Source organism: Erpetoichthys calabaricus, chromosome 6 (genome assembly GCF_900747795.2).
Source record: "Erpetoichthys calabaricus chromosome 6, fErpCal1.3, whole genome shotgun sequence".
Lineage (NCBI taxonomy): Eukaryota > Metazoa > Chordata > Cladistia > Polypteriformes > Polypteridae > Erpetoichthys > Erpetoichthys calabaricus.
Window position 1 is genome coordinate 172,950,384 of NC_041399.2, and position 19,126 is coordinate 172,969,509.

Sequence of the window (19,126 nt, forward strand, 5' to 3'; positions counted from 1 at the left end):
GTGTGAATTTCCTATACTTTTTTTTTTTTGCAGCAGCCTCCAAAAGATGAAGAAGAATGAACAAAGCTGAACCTAGACCATCTGACAATTTTTACATGTTTTAGAATCAAAATAAAGAAAATCATCTATAAATTGAAATTATTTCCAAAAATGTGTTGTGACTGGTAGGGGTGCCAGTGAGCCCCCCCACCCTTCCAACACAAATATGAATTCAAATGACGCATTATTAAAACAAAGATGTGAACATGTGATATAACTCAGAGCACAATTCTTAATTTCTCTACCTCCTCTCACTCACTCACTCTCTCACTCTCTCTCATTCCTTCTGGTGATTGTTGCCCACCTCCTTTTAAAGTAAACCTGGAAATACTTCCAATGTCATAACTGTGCCTGAGGGTGATACTTCCGAGTCAGGCAGAAGTGACTTAAAACGAGGACGATTTGTCTTTGCATCTCCCCATGGTGGCACAGATGTAATACTGTAGGGCTGCGCTACCTGACCACAACTCCCTGCTTGCCCTGCAGGCATCCATGTTGGCACAACTGGCCAGGAAGTCGGGGAGGCAAATAATTTGCATAAATATTCTCTCCCTCCCAGCTGGAACGCCAGCCCATGCCTAATGTCTGTTACAGTGTAAAATGACTACTGCAGCGCTGCATGAAAACACCACAAATTTATACAACCATCAAAAATTTAAATAAATAATTCACTTTGATGAGTGCATAAAAAAACTAAACAACCAGCATCAAGTCCCAGTAACATTAGGTCCACGACGTATATAGCCATTACCCATTTGCGTTATAGCGTATGTCTGTATACAGCAATCTGTTGAAAACAAATCCAGATAAAAGAAGTTATTGCATTTTGTTGTTAAAAGACAAGTCTTTAATTAACAATATTCGCAGTGAAGGTTTTAAAAAACGATCATCACTCTGGGTAAGGGAGATGTCATCCCCTCTTGCAAATATTTTCCCAATTTGTGCTGCTTTTACTTTATTCTAAATGTTTTAGGTCTATTTCAGTTTCTGCCTGGTAGTTGGCACACTGTGCAACCAGAGTTGTGTTTTTTTTTTTGATGAAAAGATCTATGGAAGCATACCCAAGCAATCAGCGCTCTAAATATTGGAATTATTCAGGTCACATTTTTCGCCACAATAATTGTTCCAGCATAGTTGGCACATAATTTCCTAGCCCTTAGGAACACTTGTACCATAATACAAGGTTATTGTACCATTATAGTCTACTGAAAACTAGTTCAGTTTCTGCTTACCATTGACTTCAGTGCATTTCAGAAAGTTTTGCGAAGTTCTTTTCTGTAATTTTGTTGAACTCATACTAAAGTGAACTCTTTGAGGTTTGCTCCTCACTATTTACCACTGAGTACTTATTGAGTTTACTGCATTTTAGTATTATTACATTTAATGGTTTTCTAAGCTTATAAAACCTGTCCTTTTAGAATTAATTCTGTGGTTTGATTTTACAAATACATGCAGCTTTTGTTTTCTTATTACGCAGAAAAAACCCCCGAATTTAACATTCCCATGCTTAATATTCTTTGAGTGATGATTGATGGTGGTGACTTTTTCAGAAGTAACATTTATTTTGGGGGTGGGGGGAAAGTAACAACATATTTAGTATATTTAATATACAGTATATAGTATACCTTGTAAAACACAACAAAGACAAGATAAAGCTTTAGGGTGACATCATGACCCTGTATATTGTAAAGGCAAAATAATAAATGCTTTTCAGCCAAAGAAGAACGTTTCAGTAGATGTGAGTCTAAGATTATACTGTCCAAGATGCCAACACTTCTGGTTAAATACAGGTCAGGCAGGAAGAGGCAGGTCCAGGTAGGCAGATACTGGTATTGGCGTCAGACTTGGTGAGGTTGTCAATCATCCAGTCCATAGAAGGAGGTAGAGAAAAGGCATTAGATACAGCACCACCCTGTGGATCGGCAAGGAATTACCACCACCTGAGCCTGAATATTCTCCAAGGCGTATGTGGGTGACAACTTGCATTTTATTTCATAATTATTTGAATAAAAGTAATTTACTGTATTACAGAAACACTAACACAATCCATAAATAGAGCAAACTTCTAAGAAAGAAAACAACCTTATAAAAAATAAAGAAAATGATAGACACTAAATTTTAAATTTTGTATTTTTTTCTGCATTTAAGACCGTTACAGTAACAATTTTTTGTAGTTCTATAGAAAACTGCTAAATGGAAGTTCTACTATACTGTATGTACTGTATATGGGAAATTTGCTTGGTTTGGACACTGAGGGGATTGACAGATTGATAGCTCTTTCTTGATTCTGTGGGTGATGGTGTTTGGCCATTTTTAGTTGGTGGAGCAATTTTCTGGTTAATTTCCGATAACAAACGAGACCCCCTTCTGCTAAATAGTTATGTGACCCCTGAGTGGTTGGCGTCCAGCTTCTTAGAGGGACAAGTGGCTTTTAGCCACTTAAAATAATACTTTTTCCCAAGCAGTCCTTAAGACTGATGTTATTCGATTATGTTGACCTCTTTTGTAAGTCACATTGGATAAAAATGCTCCTAAGAAAATATATGTAAATGTATGTATATGGAATACTGTACAGTGTATGACTTCAAAATGTACATATTTCATTGTGATGCTGTTAATCAAAACTAGTAATTTCAAGGGCAGTTATCATCAGTTATGGATTTTTCTGGTAATCGTGTTCCCCAGCATACCACCGTCTTTAATAGGTGACATTGATACAAAGCATGTTTTATCAAAACCTGTAAAGAATTGATGATAGATAACCTCATTCCACGTTGGCATGCTTTCTGAACCTTTCTTGTGCTTTATGTACCTGGTATTGCTGCTACTTTTTTAATACATCTGTTTATTAACATTTAAAAATCAAGCTATGTTATAACTAACTCTAAATTCGGATTGTTTTTCTGGTAATTCATATTGTAATTACTATTTGAAAAATGACTTATCACATTGTTTCATATTGATTTCTTATTGCTCCTTTCATATTACAAACATGGCTATAATTTCAGGAGTTTTTGAGGACATGTCATATACAGTACAGCTGTCTGTTCATACAAATTGATTGTTGCCATTCCCAGGTACCATTTGTAATTCCTAGAGTCAGAGACAGAGACAGTCAGTTATCAAAGGTCCCAATAGTGCAAAGGGTGTGAGAATGTAAGGAGAACAGGCAGACAGACATACATACAATTTTTCTTACAGTATATTGAATAATTCCTTCCATTCATTGTACTGAGAAACAAATAGATTAGGAAAACGCTTCCAGTAATACTTTGGTGCTGCAGTTGTGGAAAATATAGTAAAATGTCTTCAGATCTGGAGTGTTTGTGCTAGTTAAAATGGAAGCTGGCAGACCCTCAAATGTTAGCAATGACAATAACCGCTTCTTGTGTAGGTGTCCAACAATTTTTACTATCAAACACAAGGACCTAACATAACATTAGTATGAAAACATTTTTCAACATATCAGAGTAAAAACTTTGTGAATATTCACTTCCTATACTGTACAAGAGATAGCATACCTGAGTACCCATTTTTGTGTTCCTGAGGGAAATGCTCTTCTCTTCAGTAGAGGGTCTCCTTGGATAAAAATGCAAAGTCACCAGGTGCAAAATGATGGCTAGGACTTGGAACTAACACTTAATCTAATCAGTTGGAACGTTACTGTCAGTATCTGATAGCAACCAACTGTTAGTGTCCACAATACTGGGCCATTGAGAAGTAGTAAAAACTATCATACTATCTGGCAATTAAATTATTGTTACAATTGGCAACCAAGGATGTCATAGATTAAGTAAACATTATAAGTAAAAGTTTGCAAACCTAGTGTGCACGAATGGAAAGAAGCATTTTAAAAAGTAGTAAAATGAACAAGACCTACAAGATAAGCAAAACTTCACAGCTCTTTCAGAGCAGTGTGAGAAAGGCAGTTTGTTCTACTTAAGGTAAACATTTATCAAAGATTTTGGATTGAACAAAGTAGCCTGATAAAACTAAAGTGTAGTAGTGTAATGGTTCTACCAAAAAGAGAAAAAATAAAGTGCTTTTTCAGTGCCTGTATTGGTGCATTTCTGACTTTGCAGGATTGTACAATATTACTCACATTTTTTTTAATTACTGAGTTTTTTTGTTTGGTATGGATATTTATTTATTGCTTCCTGTCCATCCATGTCTATAAAAAAACGATCATCACTCTGGGTAAGGGAGATGTCATCCCCTCTCGCACATTTTTTCCCAATTTGTGCTGGTTTTACTTTATTCTAAATGTTATAGGTTGTAAGATAAAAGCGCTATATTGTGCCCAACCCGAAACAGATTCACACGGGAGGCATGTATAAAATACAGACTTTTTATTTTTCTTCACCTGTGAGGCACGTCTTCCCAGTGAATCCCACAGGCAATACACAGTCCCCAAGCACACCAAACACTCTTCTTCTCTCTTCGACCACCACTCCTCCTCAGCAAGCTTTGTCCTCATCCCACTCAACTCTGGCCGCTGAGTGGTGGTCGCTGGCTCCCTTTTATTGGGTACCTGGAAGTGTTCCAGGTGTTTGATTGCTGACATCTAGCTGCACTTCCGGGTAAGGAGAAACCAGTGTCCAAAAGGGGCCAGCAGCTCCTGTTACAGCACCCCCTGGCAGCGCCTGCGAAGCCCCACAGAGTTGCACAGAACTCCAACCCCCATGAAGCCCTGGGGGAGTCTGAGGCACCCCTGCAACCCAGGGAGGCTGCCATCTAGCATCCAGGGGGAGATACTGGGCTTCCCACCCTTGTCCCCCTGGCAGATGTGGTGAAGGGGCGTCCCGGCCAGGCATGGGCCCTGGGCATCCATCACAAGGTCTATTTCAGTTTCTGCCTGGTAGTTGGCACACTGTGCAACCAGAATTTTTTTTTTTTATTAATGAAAATAAATCTATGGAAGCATACCCAAGCAATCAATGCTGAGTTTTTTTCTTGCAATGGATATTTATTTATTGCTTCCTGTCCATCCATGTCTAATTTTATAATGACCCGTTTAAATAGGTTTATGCTGTGCTCTCCCACTTTTTTGGTCCTGCTGTGTACTTTCACAAATCTTTGTTTCAGTGTTGACACCTTAAATATAGAAATCACATTTATAAATTTCTCTCTCCTCCTTTCCTGTTACTGTCACAAGTTGAAGTCTCAGGGCATGCTCACTCACAAATGTTCATATATAGATGTCATGCCAAACAGGTTGTTTTGATATGCAGGCCATCCTTCTCTTGTCATCTCCCCCTCTAACATTCAGCTACTTGGAAATATAAATGTCAGTTCTACTGCTGTGATGCAAAATGAGAAATTATTAAGGGTATCCCCACTCCAAGTGATTATTTGACTCGCTAGTATCAGTGTAAAGTTTAAATAAATTTGTTCATTTTGAACTAAAATGCTTTATTTCATTCAATGCTGCCATAGTGTGTCATTTCTGATTATATCTCTGCATTTATTATAAATTGGCTATTTTGTGTTTTTGTAAACCAATACTGTGCACTTGTGAGATCAGTTTCTTCACATCTTGGCATTATATGTATTAAAGTTTTATGGCAGATTAATTATTTGAAACTGTAAATTAATGCAATAAAAACTTAGTTAATGCTTTTTCATTTTGCCCGTTATAATAGAAAGTCTGCTGTGCTTGCAGCACTAGTGGGCATGAAACATCTTTGGCTATGTGGAAGCTATCAGAATGCTACCGCCGCCATTGAATCAGCATTTTCCTCCTTCAGACTGTCCTGTGAAGCAAGATAGTCTCCCTATCTGTGTAATTACCTTTTTAATTCTGAGGAAAGACTAGCACACTTCCAGGAACATTCCTTTGGCACTCATTTGAAAAAGCTGATGAGGTCAGAAGTCTATTAATTGGATTGAGTACAAGATGCAAAAACTGCACTAATGATAGTGATTTGGGAGTAATTAAATAGCAAGCTGTATACTTTTATTTTCTGCATGCCTTCTAATTTGGCGATATGGGAGAGGTGATAACATTTTCTTTGAAATAGAAGAACACTTTGTAGTCTGTTGCAGATTTTTCACAATGTGCATTCTTTATCAAGTGTAAATTCAGTCTTACGTTACACTAATTAAAGTGCCAATATGGAAATGTTAGTTGGATGGTTAAAAAATTGAATTCTAAAAAATCTTCTAGGAGGTGATACAGTTTGCAATGGTCACTGCTGCTGCTTTCTAGTTACAAAGTCCTGCAGTTTTGTCCCTCCTTCACTGTGCAGAGTTTGTATATTTTCCCTCTATGTGTAGGTTTTTCACTAGCCTCCCCAGTTTTCTTCCCACTTTTTTGAAGACATGCATATTAGGTTAATTTTGTGACTCTTTGGGAAGAGGAAAGTGCAGGACAACAGTACTTTGGTAATGGGTGTCATAAATAAATATAAGTTTTGGACTCTGTACACTTAGCTCAGGTAACTCTGCATTGCTTTGAGAATCTCTTCAAGTTAGATCTTGAATCTTCATGGTTAAATATACATATAAAAACACTCCACATGCCTGCTAATAGAAGCTCTCAGTGTTAGATTAAAAAAGAAATGTAAAAATGGACCTCTTTTAAGTAGAATGTGTAAAGATTCTGTATGTGTAATGATGAATGTGAGTAACAGCATAATATTACAGTCACAAACAGATGCTCAAATTCGTAAGGTTTACGTGACGAATGAAATGGGACATGAGTGTGGAAGTTATCAAATATGCATACTGATTCAGATTTGCGAATCAACGACATAGATGCAAGTACCTTGAATCACCATTATGTACTCCAGGAACAAAATCAAGATGGCTGCTATTTAATGTGTACTTTATCCAAGTGTTAGTTATTTAGTTCCTACAGCATTGATCATCAACAATGGCTCTGCTATGTTCCCAGCTTTGTGTTGTCATTTCCAGTTATCTCCACCCTAGTCTTTGTAGCCTTTTAACTGCATTGACTTGGCCTTCCTCTTTTTCACCTCCGTTGAATTTCCCGTGTTTGAGACTGTCTGGTACAGTGAGGCAGAATACATGTTGTTGAGGAGTGTGGTCAAACCATTTCTATCTTCTCCTCAGGATGTATTTCTTATTGGGACAATGTTTATTTGCTGCTGCAGTTTGCTACTGGTTTCAGTCCAGTGGATTTGTAAAATTCTGTGCAGGCATCAATTAACAAAAGTTTAGATCACCTTCATAGTAGTCTTTGTTGTTTCCCATGATTTAGCATCATATACCGCAGACTGAACATTCAAAGTTATCAAATACATTTTGGTAGAACATCTGATTTCTTTAGAGTTTCAGATACTTCTGAACTTTAAGAGTGCTGCTCTTGCCTTGTTAATCGTAATCCTAATATCAGCATCTGACCCTCCCTCTTTGTCCACCATGCTGCCAGTGTAAAATACTTCACAACTTTAAGGCCATGTTCAACCCATTTTACTGTCTAGCACTGTCTTGATCTTCAGGATTATTGTTACTTTGGTATAATCTTATACCCCTGTAAAATAACATGTAATAGAAGTTTCTCAGCTCTATCTGTAATAACAGTGTTAATTAGCCAGTTATGAACATAGTCTGTCTGCTAGAAGCTTGAAATGTTGGAGTTGCTTTAAAGAAGAACACTATTTTTTTAAGTATAGGATAGGAATTTAAAGAAAAGTGTCAAGATATGGCAAGCATTTAGCAGAAACATCCTATGCAAGGATCCTTTGTATCATCAATTTTTCTCTATATTTTTGGCTATGTTTTTGTTTTGAACTTCAACTAAATGTGCGTTCAGCCCTCACACACCCCCACTCCTCCTCCTCCTTCCGAAAGCGCAGAGCGACAAACAGGCTTTTTGGCAGAAGCAGCACAAAGTCCATTTCTGCTCAGCGTGAGTTCAGCTGCCCCCCTTCACAAAGCGAGTGCAGACACATCGACGTCTGATCGCTGCGTGCAGTGTGGGTCTGCGGTGTTTAAGAATGTAGAAAGTGTTTAAGAGCATAGGAAGTGTTTATAAGAGTGTGGGAAAGGTTAACAAGAGAGTGAGAAAGGTTTATAAGAGTGTGGGAAGGGTTTATAAAGCCTTAAAATATGTATAAATAATAAAATAAATATAGGTCGCTACTTCGCGGATTTTCACCTATCGCGGGGGGCTCTGGAATGTAACCCCCGCGATAGGTGAGGGATGACTGTATATAGAATGTTTCTTATTTGTACCAAATGTAAAATTAATTCATTGTGGTTTTAAGTAGATGGTGATATAGTACCAATTAATAATGGTTTTGGGGGTTATGGGTTGCATCTTGCATCTGTCTGGAACACTTGTAATCATACAAGGAAACTGCCTTTCAGGAATGACCCTTGAAACAACGGCCAACTACAGTGTGTCCCTTGGTAAATGCTGAAAAGAACAACCTTGTGCCAGTGAAAGGAGCCGTAGGCAAGGGAGCTCATGCAAGCAGATTTCAATCTTTCCACTGGCATTCACGTTAATTCTGTGTAGTCCTAATATTCACCATGGAAGAAGTTAATTACAAATTGCTTAAGTGAAATGTCACAATCTGTAAGGAGAGTAGCCATCCATCTTTCTGCCTTTTAATTTTCTTTAAGACATTTTCAGCATTAAACTTATTTTACCTTCTCACTCCTCTGCGCAATTGGTACACAGTATGTAAAATTTTACACGCTGTGGAAATGAAAGCCTTCCTTAGATCTCCAGTGGTTTCTGTATAGAAATCAGGTTGGAGAAGTAACAGGTACAATAGAAATGAACAGATCTTTGCTCTACTCTATACTTTTCAGTGTGTTTGTTGTTGTCCTACTTTCCTCTTGCTGTCAACAGCAGAACAAGATACCAATTATATAAGTACCTTGTAGAAATATATACTCTGTCTGTGCTGCCTGATTAATTGGTTTAAAATGAAATAAAATACTGGAGATTTTGTGGTTATCTTTAACATCTTCAGGCTGAACATTTTTGTTAGACATATAAGTTTTGTGCTGAAGGCTTTATTCTCTTTCAGATTTTCACAGAGAACCTTGGCAGAATAACAGGGTAACATAATCTACTACACTGTTTGAAATAAAATTACTTAGGCAAAATCTTATTCCAGTTGCAATGCAAGTCTATTGCTAATAATTTGAGGGCAAATGTGAAAAAACTTGGCACAACCTGATAAATTCTTAAGTTTGCTCTGGAGTGCTTGATGGTATGCAGTGGTGGTACAGGTGACACAAACTGCTAGTTGGGACACAGGAGGAAGCACAGAGATGATATTTTATTTACACGATACCTTGGTAACTGCTGATTGTTTGTCTAGTCTGTGTGAATGCCATTGTGGTCGATGTGAAATCAATATGTGTGAGCTCAAGGAGAAAACTCTGTGATTTCAGGAGGCCAGAGTGGAATCAAAATAGATGGCTATAATGAACCCCAAAACGTTTATGCATGTAAAGACATCCAGTATTTGTAGCCTCTCAAAGTTGGAAATCTCTCTAGACACATATAAATGACTGTTGCCTAGCACATGAAAAAAATGGGGTGAGGAGGCAGTGTTTCATGTATTTGAGAAGGGAATGAAGAAAGACAGCCACTGCATGCAGGCTTTTCTTGGCCGATTTTAGGTAGTTAGAATGGATTGTTCTGTGCTTTCTGTTCTCCAGGTTCAGATCACCATGGCTGGCTGCTACCACCCATGTAAAATACTAGAGATGCTGTGCTCTGTTTAGCCTGGAATCACCACATCATACAATGGGCTATAAACTAGAAATTGCTGAGGAAAACTTACATTTTACTTTGATTTCTCTTCTACCATTGAGGTCTGTCAGATTAGAATATTTTTCATAATGTTTCTGAGCATAAAGTTTTTTTCCTTTCTAGGCAGAAGAAAAAAGTGACAAGCAAATATTAACCAGTTTTACAGTAAAAGATTAAATAATTTAAGACATTAGTTCCAAAATACATGAAGTCAGTTGATCGATAAAGGAAATATTACTTTAAAGCTCATCAATAAAAGTTATTTGCATGCATAGTTATACTATAGATGATAAGGAATTTATATGATTCCATAATTCATACTGTCCTTGTTTATTTATATATACAGGTCTGCCGTTGTGATTCGTGGGTTTATTATTCATAGATCCGCCTGTTTGCAGATTTATCATCAATAATTAAATGGAAATTATATTGCCTGTTTTGCGACCTATTGTGGAAAATCGCAATTGACACTGTAGTAGTGCTACTTAAATGGGCTACAAATCACAGCCACTCTCATGAGTACTGGGTCTTTGTGCGGCTTTGGTAGTTTCTCCAAGAGCTACTGGGTAAAACAAGCTTAAGTCACTAGTTTTAAAAGTGAGCCATAAGAAGCTGGCATGATTGCAGTTAGTGGTATCTTTTTGTTTCAATGCTTCACTGTATAATAAGATTACAATTACACACATTGGATTACAGTTTTTGCTGGATTCATGTTCTTGTCTTGTGCCGGCTTGATTTTGTGATTTCAACAAGGTTTCAAGGTTGTTTGGGGAGCGGTCCCAGCTTCTAAAAATTTTCATTTATATTGCCATCATGATAGAACACAACTTCACATACAGTGGAACCTTGGGTCACGACCGTAATTCGTCCCAAAAGTCTGGTCATAACCCGATTTGGTCATGACCCCAAGTAATTTCCCCCATAGGATTTTATGTAAATACAATTAATCCGTTCCAGACCGTATGAACTGTATGTAAATATATTTTTTTTAAAGATTTTTAAGCACAAATATAGTTAATTATACCATAGAATGCGCAGCGTAACATTCAATGTTTTTACATTTAGTTTACTAACACTGAGAAAACCTTGAACAACTTTTTTAATGAGTTTTAAGCACAGGGAAAAAAATGAACATTTGAAAAATCTGTAATTTGATAAACAACCAAGAAAAGTAACATTGCAACAATGCACGCTACGAACCGATCGCTGTAAACAGAAGTGAAGTGGAGGTTAAAATCCAATAGAAAAAAGTGTTCATTAAATACAACGAGGTTAAAACAATGCTCGAATCACTCTCTTTAAAAACAAGCCTGGTGCATCCTTTAACTGCCTTCTCGGCCTTATGTGGCCAGCCCTCTCTCTCTCGTGTGTGTGTGTGTGTCTCTCTCTCTCTCTCGCGTGTGTGTCTCTTTCTCTGTCTCTCTCTCTCTCACACGCGCGTGTGTGTGTGTCTCTCTCTCTAGCGCCGTCTCTCTGTCGTGCTCTCTGCACAGGGAGAGACGGAACACGTGCAGAAATCATCGGCGTGCACAAACCGAAAGGGAAACTGGCTTGTTCGTATACTGAGTGTGATTGTGAACAGATGCAAAAGTTTGGCGAACTTTTTGGTCATAACTCGATTTGTACGTGTTCAGAGATGTTCGTGAACCGAGGTCTTTCAGGAGGCTTTTCGCAGGGGTTTCATAACAACACTACCATCATCTGCAAAACTGGTTTATGTCATGAGTGTGTATCATTTGTACTTAGTGTTTTGCTGGATTTCTTTTGTATTTACAATATTAATAACTTTTGTCTTTTACTACCATAAATATACAAACAAATTCATTATTAGTTAAAGTCTGTAAAAAGTTACAGTTCACTAAAGAACTGCTGAACTACTCACTTTGGGGGAAGCCTTGCGTGTTTGTCTCGGCAGCCAGCTTCACAGGCGTGATTTGTCTGGATGTGGACAAAGAAAGTGTCCATTACGACTTCCTCAGAAGATGTACTTCAAATTTCAAAGAGAACCCATTGTGTAATCATATACATAATTTTTACTTCATACCTGTAGGACTTTACATTTACTTATTTTAAACTCTTGCTGATTGTCAAAACATTCTAATGCTTGTTATGATTGCTCATAATGGTTCATTGGTTTTCTCCTCTCATTTTGTTAACCCTGCATGTTGAATCATTGATTAAATGTTTGTTGGGCTGCACTATCAGGTTCTCCCCAGTTAATATTTGGGTAAATAAAGTACTGCATTGCAATAACATTCCTCTGTACATCTGCTTTTTTTGATGCTCTTATAAAGTTGTGTATGCACACAGTCAGTTGTGTTTTGCAGTATGCGTAACACATTACTCACATTAGAATAATTTTTGAGAAGAACAGTCCATTCATCTTAATGAAGCCCATCAAATTCTTTATAACTAATTTATCCTAAATAACAAAAGTGGAGTTTTGAAGGTCTCCAAGGTCCTACTCTGTACCATACTGATGGGTACTTTATTCATTGTTTCTATAATTCAAAGTGTGATTTAAAAAAAACTTACAAACATTAATGAGTTTCCAACTGTGTGTTTGTTGCAGAACTCTTTAAAATGTAACAGACAGGATCCAATGTACTAATCCCTTTTCTAATTTTAAAACTTCAATGATGTCTACTCATAGTCTCAGTTTGCTTCTCAGTTCGATTCTTTTGATTGTTCCTGATAACTCATACTTTTGAGTACTGTAATCAGACCAGTTTCTATTCTGTTGACTTTTTGTGGCACTGATATATCATTATTTGCAGCTTGGAGACAAAATCTGCACACAGTACTTCAGATGAAGCCTCCCCAGTGTGTTACAATGTTTAAGCTTTAAATGTTTCATTAATGGTTGTAGTACTACTGTGTTTTATTGTGGCATATTTTCAGCTTTGATTTTTGAATTTCTCACTTTTTTACATAAATTGCAAGGCAAACTCAATGTACATATAATGTCAATATGGACTGGCTACATTCAAAACTAACGAGACTTGACATGCAAGTGGTGTCTTTTCTAATTCAGTGTCATTCGTGGCAGTGCCATCTCACACCACTGGGCATATCAGAGCCAATTTGCATTTAGTTGCATTCTGGCAAATATGTAGAATAAGCCCTGAGTGGCAGATGAGTTGATAACCAGAGGTGCAATAATAGTACAGTTATGCATAGTTATTTTCTCCGTAAAGCTTCCTTATTATAGGCCTGTTTTAAGAAATACAGGAAAGGGAAGATAACTCCTGTATCCAATGAATGTGTTGTTACTTTTTGACTAAGTTAATGTTTATTTTTTATGTAATTTTCTTTATTACCATTATGGTCAATAAGATCCTTATTTCTTTATAAAATGTTCATAATTTATTTTGGTATTTGTTTTTATAAATAACATTACAACCACTTGTACATTGCAACAGAACCCTGCTATTAAAAATCAATTTCAATCAAATATTACTGCAGCACCACCCAGTTAAACAACGAGAAGTAATCCTTTTCCTACAATAAGTCTTTCACCAGCTGAAGACATAAGAGTATTAAAAGTTTATTTTGTTATTTTTTGATACATAATGTTTATCTTGCTAACTGTACTGTATGTAATTCATTTGATCTACTTTCTGGGTAATCATTAAGAGTATTACCTGTTGTCCATACTGTATGCCCTCCTACAATTATTAGTTACATTATTTTCTTCACTGAAGCCCAATATGATTTTCTGATATGCAGAACCAATGAGGATGAATCATCTTTTATCCTCCTTTATAGAAGGACTAGCAAAATACCCGCGCTTCACAGCGGAGAAGTAGTGTGTTAAAGAGGTTATGAAAAAGTAAAGGAAACATTTTAAAAATAACGTAACATGATTGTCAATGTAATTGTGTTGTCATTGTTATGAGTGTTGCTGTCATATATATATATATATATATATATATATATATATATATATATATATATACACATACACATACACATATATATATATATATATATTATATATATATATATATTATATATATATATGTGTGTGTGTGTGTGTGTGTATGTATATACATACATACATACACATATATATATATGTGTATCTATATATATATATATATATATATATATATATGTGTATGTATATATATGTATATATACATACACATATATATATATATATATATATATATACATACATGTGTATGTATATATATATATATATATATATATACATATATATATATATGTATATATATATATATATATATGACAGCAACACTCATAACAATGACAACACAATTACATTGACAATCATGTTAAGTTATTTTTAAAATGTTTCCTTTACTTTTTCATAACCTCTTTAACACACTACTTCTCCGCTGCGAAGTGCGGGTATTTTGCTAGTATATATATATATATACATACATATACACACATACATGCAGTTTCAATAACATAGAAATCAATATAAACAACATTAACATCATTATCATATGAGAATATGAAGTAATATATAAGAAGCACATTTCATATAAATATAAATTATTAAACAGTAAAAAATAAACAGTAATTTGCTACCGTGGCTATTCGTTTGTCTGTCCAGGATTTTAAATCACCTGTAGCTCGCAAACCGTTTCACCTATTGACTTGAAATCTGGTACACATATAGTACGTCACGTCTACTATCCGCTTTATGGGTGATGATTGTATTACTCTTTTTATCTTTATTTTATTTTATTGTAGAATCAACTCCTATCTGCGCACACCAGGGCGGCCGTGGGCGGATGCGTATGGTGTATTCACTCCATGTTATCGTGCATTGCGCTGTCACTGGTATTTTGATAAAAGAATTTGAACAACATATAAGAAGCGTATAAATTATTAAACAGTAAAACATTAACATTTAAGAAGTAAAGTTACATTCAGTACTACTGCAGTGCCTTCGGGTATACCTCATTTTTTGTTTGCCCATTACATGCTTAAATATATACATTTTTTGGTGTACCTACCCGAGAACACGCAACATATAACCGAGCGTGGGAGAAGCATGGATTTTAAACACGCGTTGAGTTCATCTGCTGGTCTCCCTCGTGGAATAACTGGTAATGTTTGACTAAAATCTACAGCGAGTAAAACAACATTACCTCCTATTTTTTTTTTTACGATCTCTGAGATCTTGCTTTTTTCAGTTCAAGGCTTCATAAGCTCTTTTATGTTCTATGGTGTACTTATCCCAAACCATCATCTTTGAATGTTGCAAGACTTTTGCCTTGTATGTAGATCGGGGTAATTACATTCATTGCATTCCTAGTCTGAATCACAATCTGATTGTATGGGTGGTTACCTGGCACTGTAGGGTTGCCACCCATCCTTTAAAATACGGAATCGTCCCGTATTTGAGAATGAAATTGCGCGTCCCGTTTTGAATCAATACGGGATGGGATTTGTCCCGTATTTTTTTTATCATTTTTTTTAAAGAAGCGTCTCATGCAAATCATCCCACACGCATTTTATGAAGATGCCTCCTTTCCTACTTTTGATTGGGTAATACTTGATGTCATCGTTAGTTTGATTGGTCTTTTTAACTGTCCAGTGAGGAGGGCGGGTCTTTTAAGTAGAGTCTGCAAAGTGTTGGCACTGGGATGTGGCACCCGCTGCAGTATGCGTCCCTTATTTTTTTGTATTAAAAGTGGTAACCCTACCTGGCAGGTAACACTTATGTTTGGTCATGAAGTCGTCTAAAATCCGCCACGTGCCCTCCTTTAATTGCGAGAAGCAGATATATTTAGCCAAATTCTCGCGCTTCGTTGCGGCGAAGTACTGCTTTTAATTTTTTAAGAAGAAAAGAAAACCTTTTTAAACGGATCGAAAATATACCAATAACAATTTGTTAAGGATCTGTTTTTTTGTGAACCTCGCTTTTCACAGCTGTCGCGCTACGGTGTGTGTTTCGTTTATTTGACAGTATGTAGATCGTGGTAATTACATTCATGGCATTCGTTTTCTGAATCACAATCTGACTGTATGGGTGGTTACCTGCCAGGTTACGCTTGTGGTTGGTCAGGAAGTCGCCTTACATCCGCCACATGCCCTCTTTCTGTTCCCAGAAGCTGATCATAGAATGGTTTTAATAGTTTACTTTCAAATAATGCAAAGAGTATGCGACACGTGTTTCTCCCTAATTCTGGGCTCATCAGGCATACACACTCACTGCATCCCCTCTCTGGAATCGAATCTCTATCGTCAGCGCCAGAGTTGAAGCCCCTAACGTTGCGGTCAGCAAGTCGGCTAACATCCGCCATGTGCTGTCTTTCAGTTGCGAGAAGCAGATCATAGAATGGTTGAAACTGTTGCCCCTAACTTTGCGCTACAGCGTGTGGTTCGTTTATACCTCGTGTCTTCTCATTAAACTTTTATCTCGCGAATATGTTATTGCAATCTGCAGCGGGAGCATTTCTATAAACTTAATTTAAACTTACATTTTACACCGTGCTTTGTTTCCCTTATGAACATGCTTGTATGCTTCACTCGCTCGCTTCTTATTGTTTCGCTCCCTTCTCAATTGTTTAATGAATTTTTTGTTCTTCGCTGTTTGCGGCTCTTCCTTCATTTCTCCCTACTGTGTTCACAGTCTTTTCACGTGATTACGTGGGAGGCGTGATGACGTGACACTCCACTCCGCCTCCCACGGCCATCGAGCTGCCATCCATTACAGTATATTGTCAAAAAAGAGGTTCCAGTTATGACCATTACGCGTTGAATTTCGAAATGAAACCTGCCTAACTTTTGTAAGTAAGCTGTAAGGAATCAGCCTGCCAAATTTTAGCCTTCCACCTACACGGGAAGTTGGACAATTAGTGATGAGTGAGTGAGTGAGTGAGTGAGTGAGTGAGTGAGTGAGTGAGTGAGTGAGTGAGTGAGTGAGTCAGTCAGTCAGTCAGTCAGTCAGTCAGTCAGTCAGTCAGTCAGTCAGTCAGTCAGTCAGTCAGTGAGTCAGTGAGGGCTTTGCCTTTTATTAATTAGTATAGATAAGTGCCTGTGTTCATCCGATGATGTCTCTGTAATTCCAGTAGGTGGTACATCACAAACACTACCGAACACTACCACTGCTTTTATGAATCCCATACCAAATGACATTGGCACTGTAAACAGTAACACTGAGGTCTACACTGATTACTTAGATTCCAACATATCTTAGTCAGGTTGCACAGTGGTGGTTAATAACAAGTATCAGTAATCTTTTATGTAAGTATAAAAAAGTCTTATAAAAAAACGAGAGGATTCTTCAGACAAAATGGTTACTTTCAACAAATATGCAAAAAGTCTGAATAAAATATGAATTTTTTGGGGGGGAGAACTCATAAATTATTTATATTAGAAATTATTACTTCACAAACTTAGGAGGTTCTCGCTTAATTTCTGTTAATCTAAGAATTTACTTTTTCACATAGTTTACAAAAGTATCTTCATTCACATGACTGAAAAAAGCATATGACGTAGACATTTGTTCTTTGCATATGTATGCAGCATTCAAACTGTACACACACAATTTAGTTACATACAGGTAAGCAACACCGCAGTCTCCATGGAAAGCAACCCTCTACATCCGTTATGTTGGAATATGGTTTTCTTCAATGAAGGGAAACTAATCCGTGAATGAGAGGTTTTAATGAAGAGGGTCCAGTCAGGGAGGGGCCAAGTAATAAGCATGAACAAATAAGAACGTGATTAGAATCTTTGTTTTTGAAAAACTGCGTTTTTGCCTGTCCACCTTACAGTGGTTAAAAGAAAATATAGTGGTGTGAAAGGGACCTTAGACCATAAGTTCTTGACCATGATGTGTAAAAATCTTAATGCCTGACAACAAAAGAAACAACCAATATACTGCAGAATAACCAAATTCAGAATGCATTAACATATTGACAATAAAAAGAAAACAAAAATCTAAAAAGAAAACAAAAAAAAAACATACAAAATTAAAACTTGTTAATATTGATTTTCCTGTAGACAATAATAAACATAATCCTCCCACTGCCCGACAACCCTCTGTGTTGGCCTCATTATTTTAAATATCACTAAGTTAAAATATGACATTCACCTCACTACTCTAGTATTGTTAATTACTAATTAGAATGGTATGCTCACACCAGTGTATACATATTGTTTAATTATCTGGTGTTTTTTTCTTATCTCATTCAGGAATATGGTGTAGTATAAAATTTACATTTATAAGAAAGTTTAGTAATATATTTTGTTTTACCATAGCTTTAAATACTTACCTCTCTTTGTAAGTGTCCACTTAATTAACCTTTTTTCTGTGAACTTGACCCTTAATTGTTAATTGTTGCAACTAGGATAGGACTTGTAGAGTATACAGTGCATCTGGAAAGTATTCACAGCGCATCACTTTTTCCACATTTTGTTATGTTACAGCTTTATTCCAAAATGGATTAAATTCATTTTTTTCCTCAGAATTCTACACACAACACCCCATAATGACAATGTGAAAAAAAGTTTACTTGAGGTTTTTGCAAATTTATTAAAAATAAAAAAACTGAGAAATCACATGTACATAAGTATTCACAGCCTTTGCTCAATACTTTGTCGATGCACCTTTGGCAGCAATTACAGCCTCAAGTCTTTTTGAATATGATGCCACAAGCTTGGCACACCTATCCTTGGCCAGTTTCGCCCATTCCTCTTTGCAGCACCTCTCAAGCTCCATCAGGTTGGATTGAAGTGTTGGTGCACAGCCATTTTAAGATCTCTCTAGAGATGTTCAATCGGATTCAAGTCTGGGCTCTGGCTGGGCCACTCAAGGACATTCACAGAGTTGTCCTGAAGCCACTCCTTTGATATCTTGGCGGTGTGCTTAGGGTCGTTGTCCTGCTGAAAGGTGAACTATCGCCCCAGCCTGAGATCAAGAGCGCTCTGGAGCAGGTTTTCATCCAGGATGTCTCTGTACATTGCTGCAGTCATCTTTCCCTTTATCCTGACTAGTCTCCCAGTCCCTGCCGCTGAAAAACATCCCCACAGCATGATTCTGTGACCATCATGCTTCACTGTAGGGATGGTATTGGCCTGGTGATGAGCAGTGCCTGGTTTCCTCCAAATGTGATGCCTGGCATTCACACCAAAGAGTTCAATCTTTGTCTCATCAGACCAGAGAATTTTCTTTCTCATGGTCAGAGAGTCCTTCAGGTGCCTTTTGGCAAACTCCAGGCGGACTGCCATGTGCCTTTTACTAAGGAGTGGCTTCCGTCTGGTCACTCTACCGTACAGGCCTGATTGGTGGATTGCTGCAGAGATGGTTGTCCTTCTGGAAGGTTCTCCTCTCTCCACAGAGGACCTCTGGAGCTCTGA

General features: G+C 37.1%; 1 protein-coding gene across 6 annotated transcripts in view; it reads left to right on the forward strand.

Annotated features, from left to right (window-relative positions):
• pard3aa (par-3 family cell polarity regulator alpha, a) overlaps positions 1-19,126 on the forward strand; it is a 971,084-nt gene that overhangs the window by 335,046 nt on the left and 616,912 nt on the right. The window lies entirely within an intron of this gene.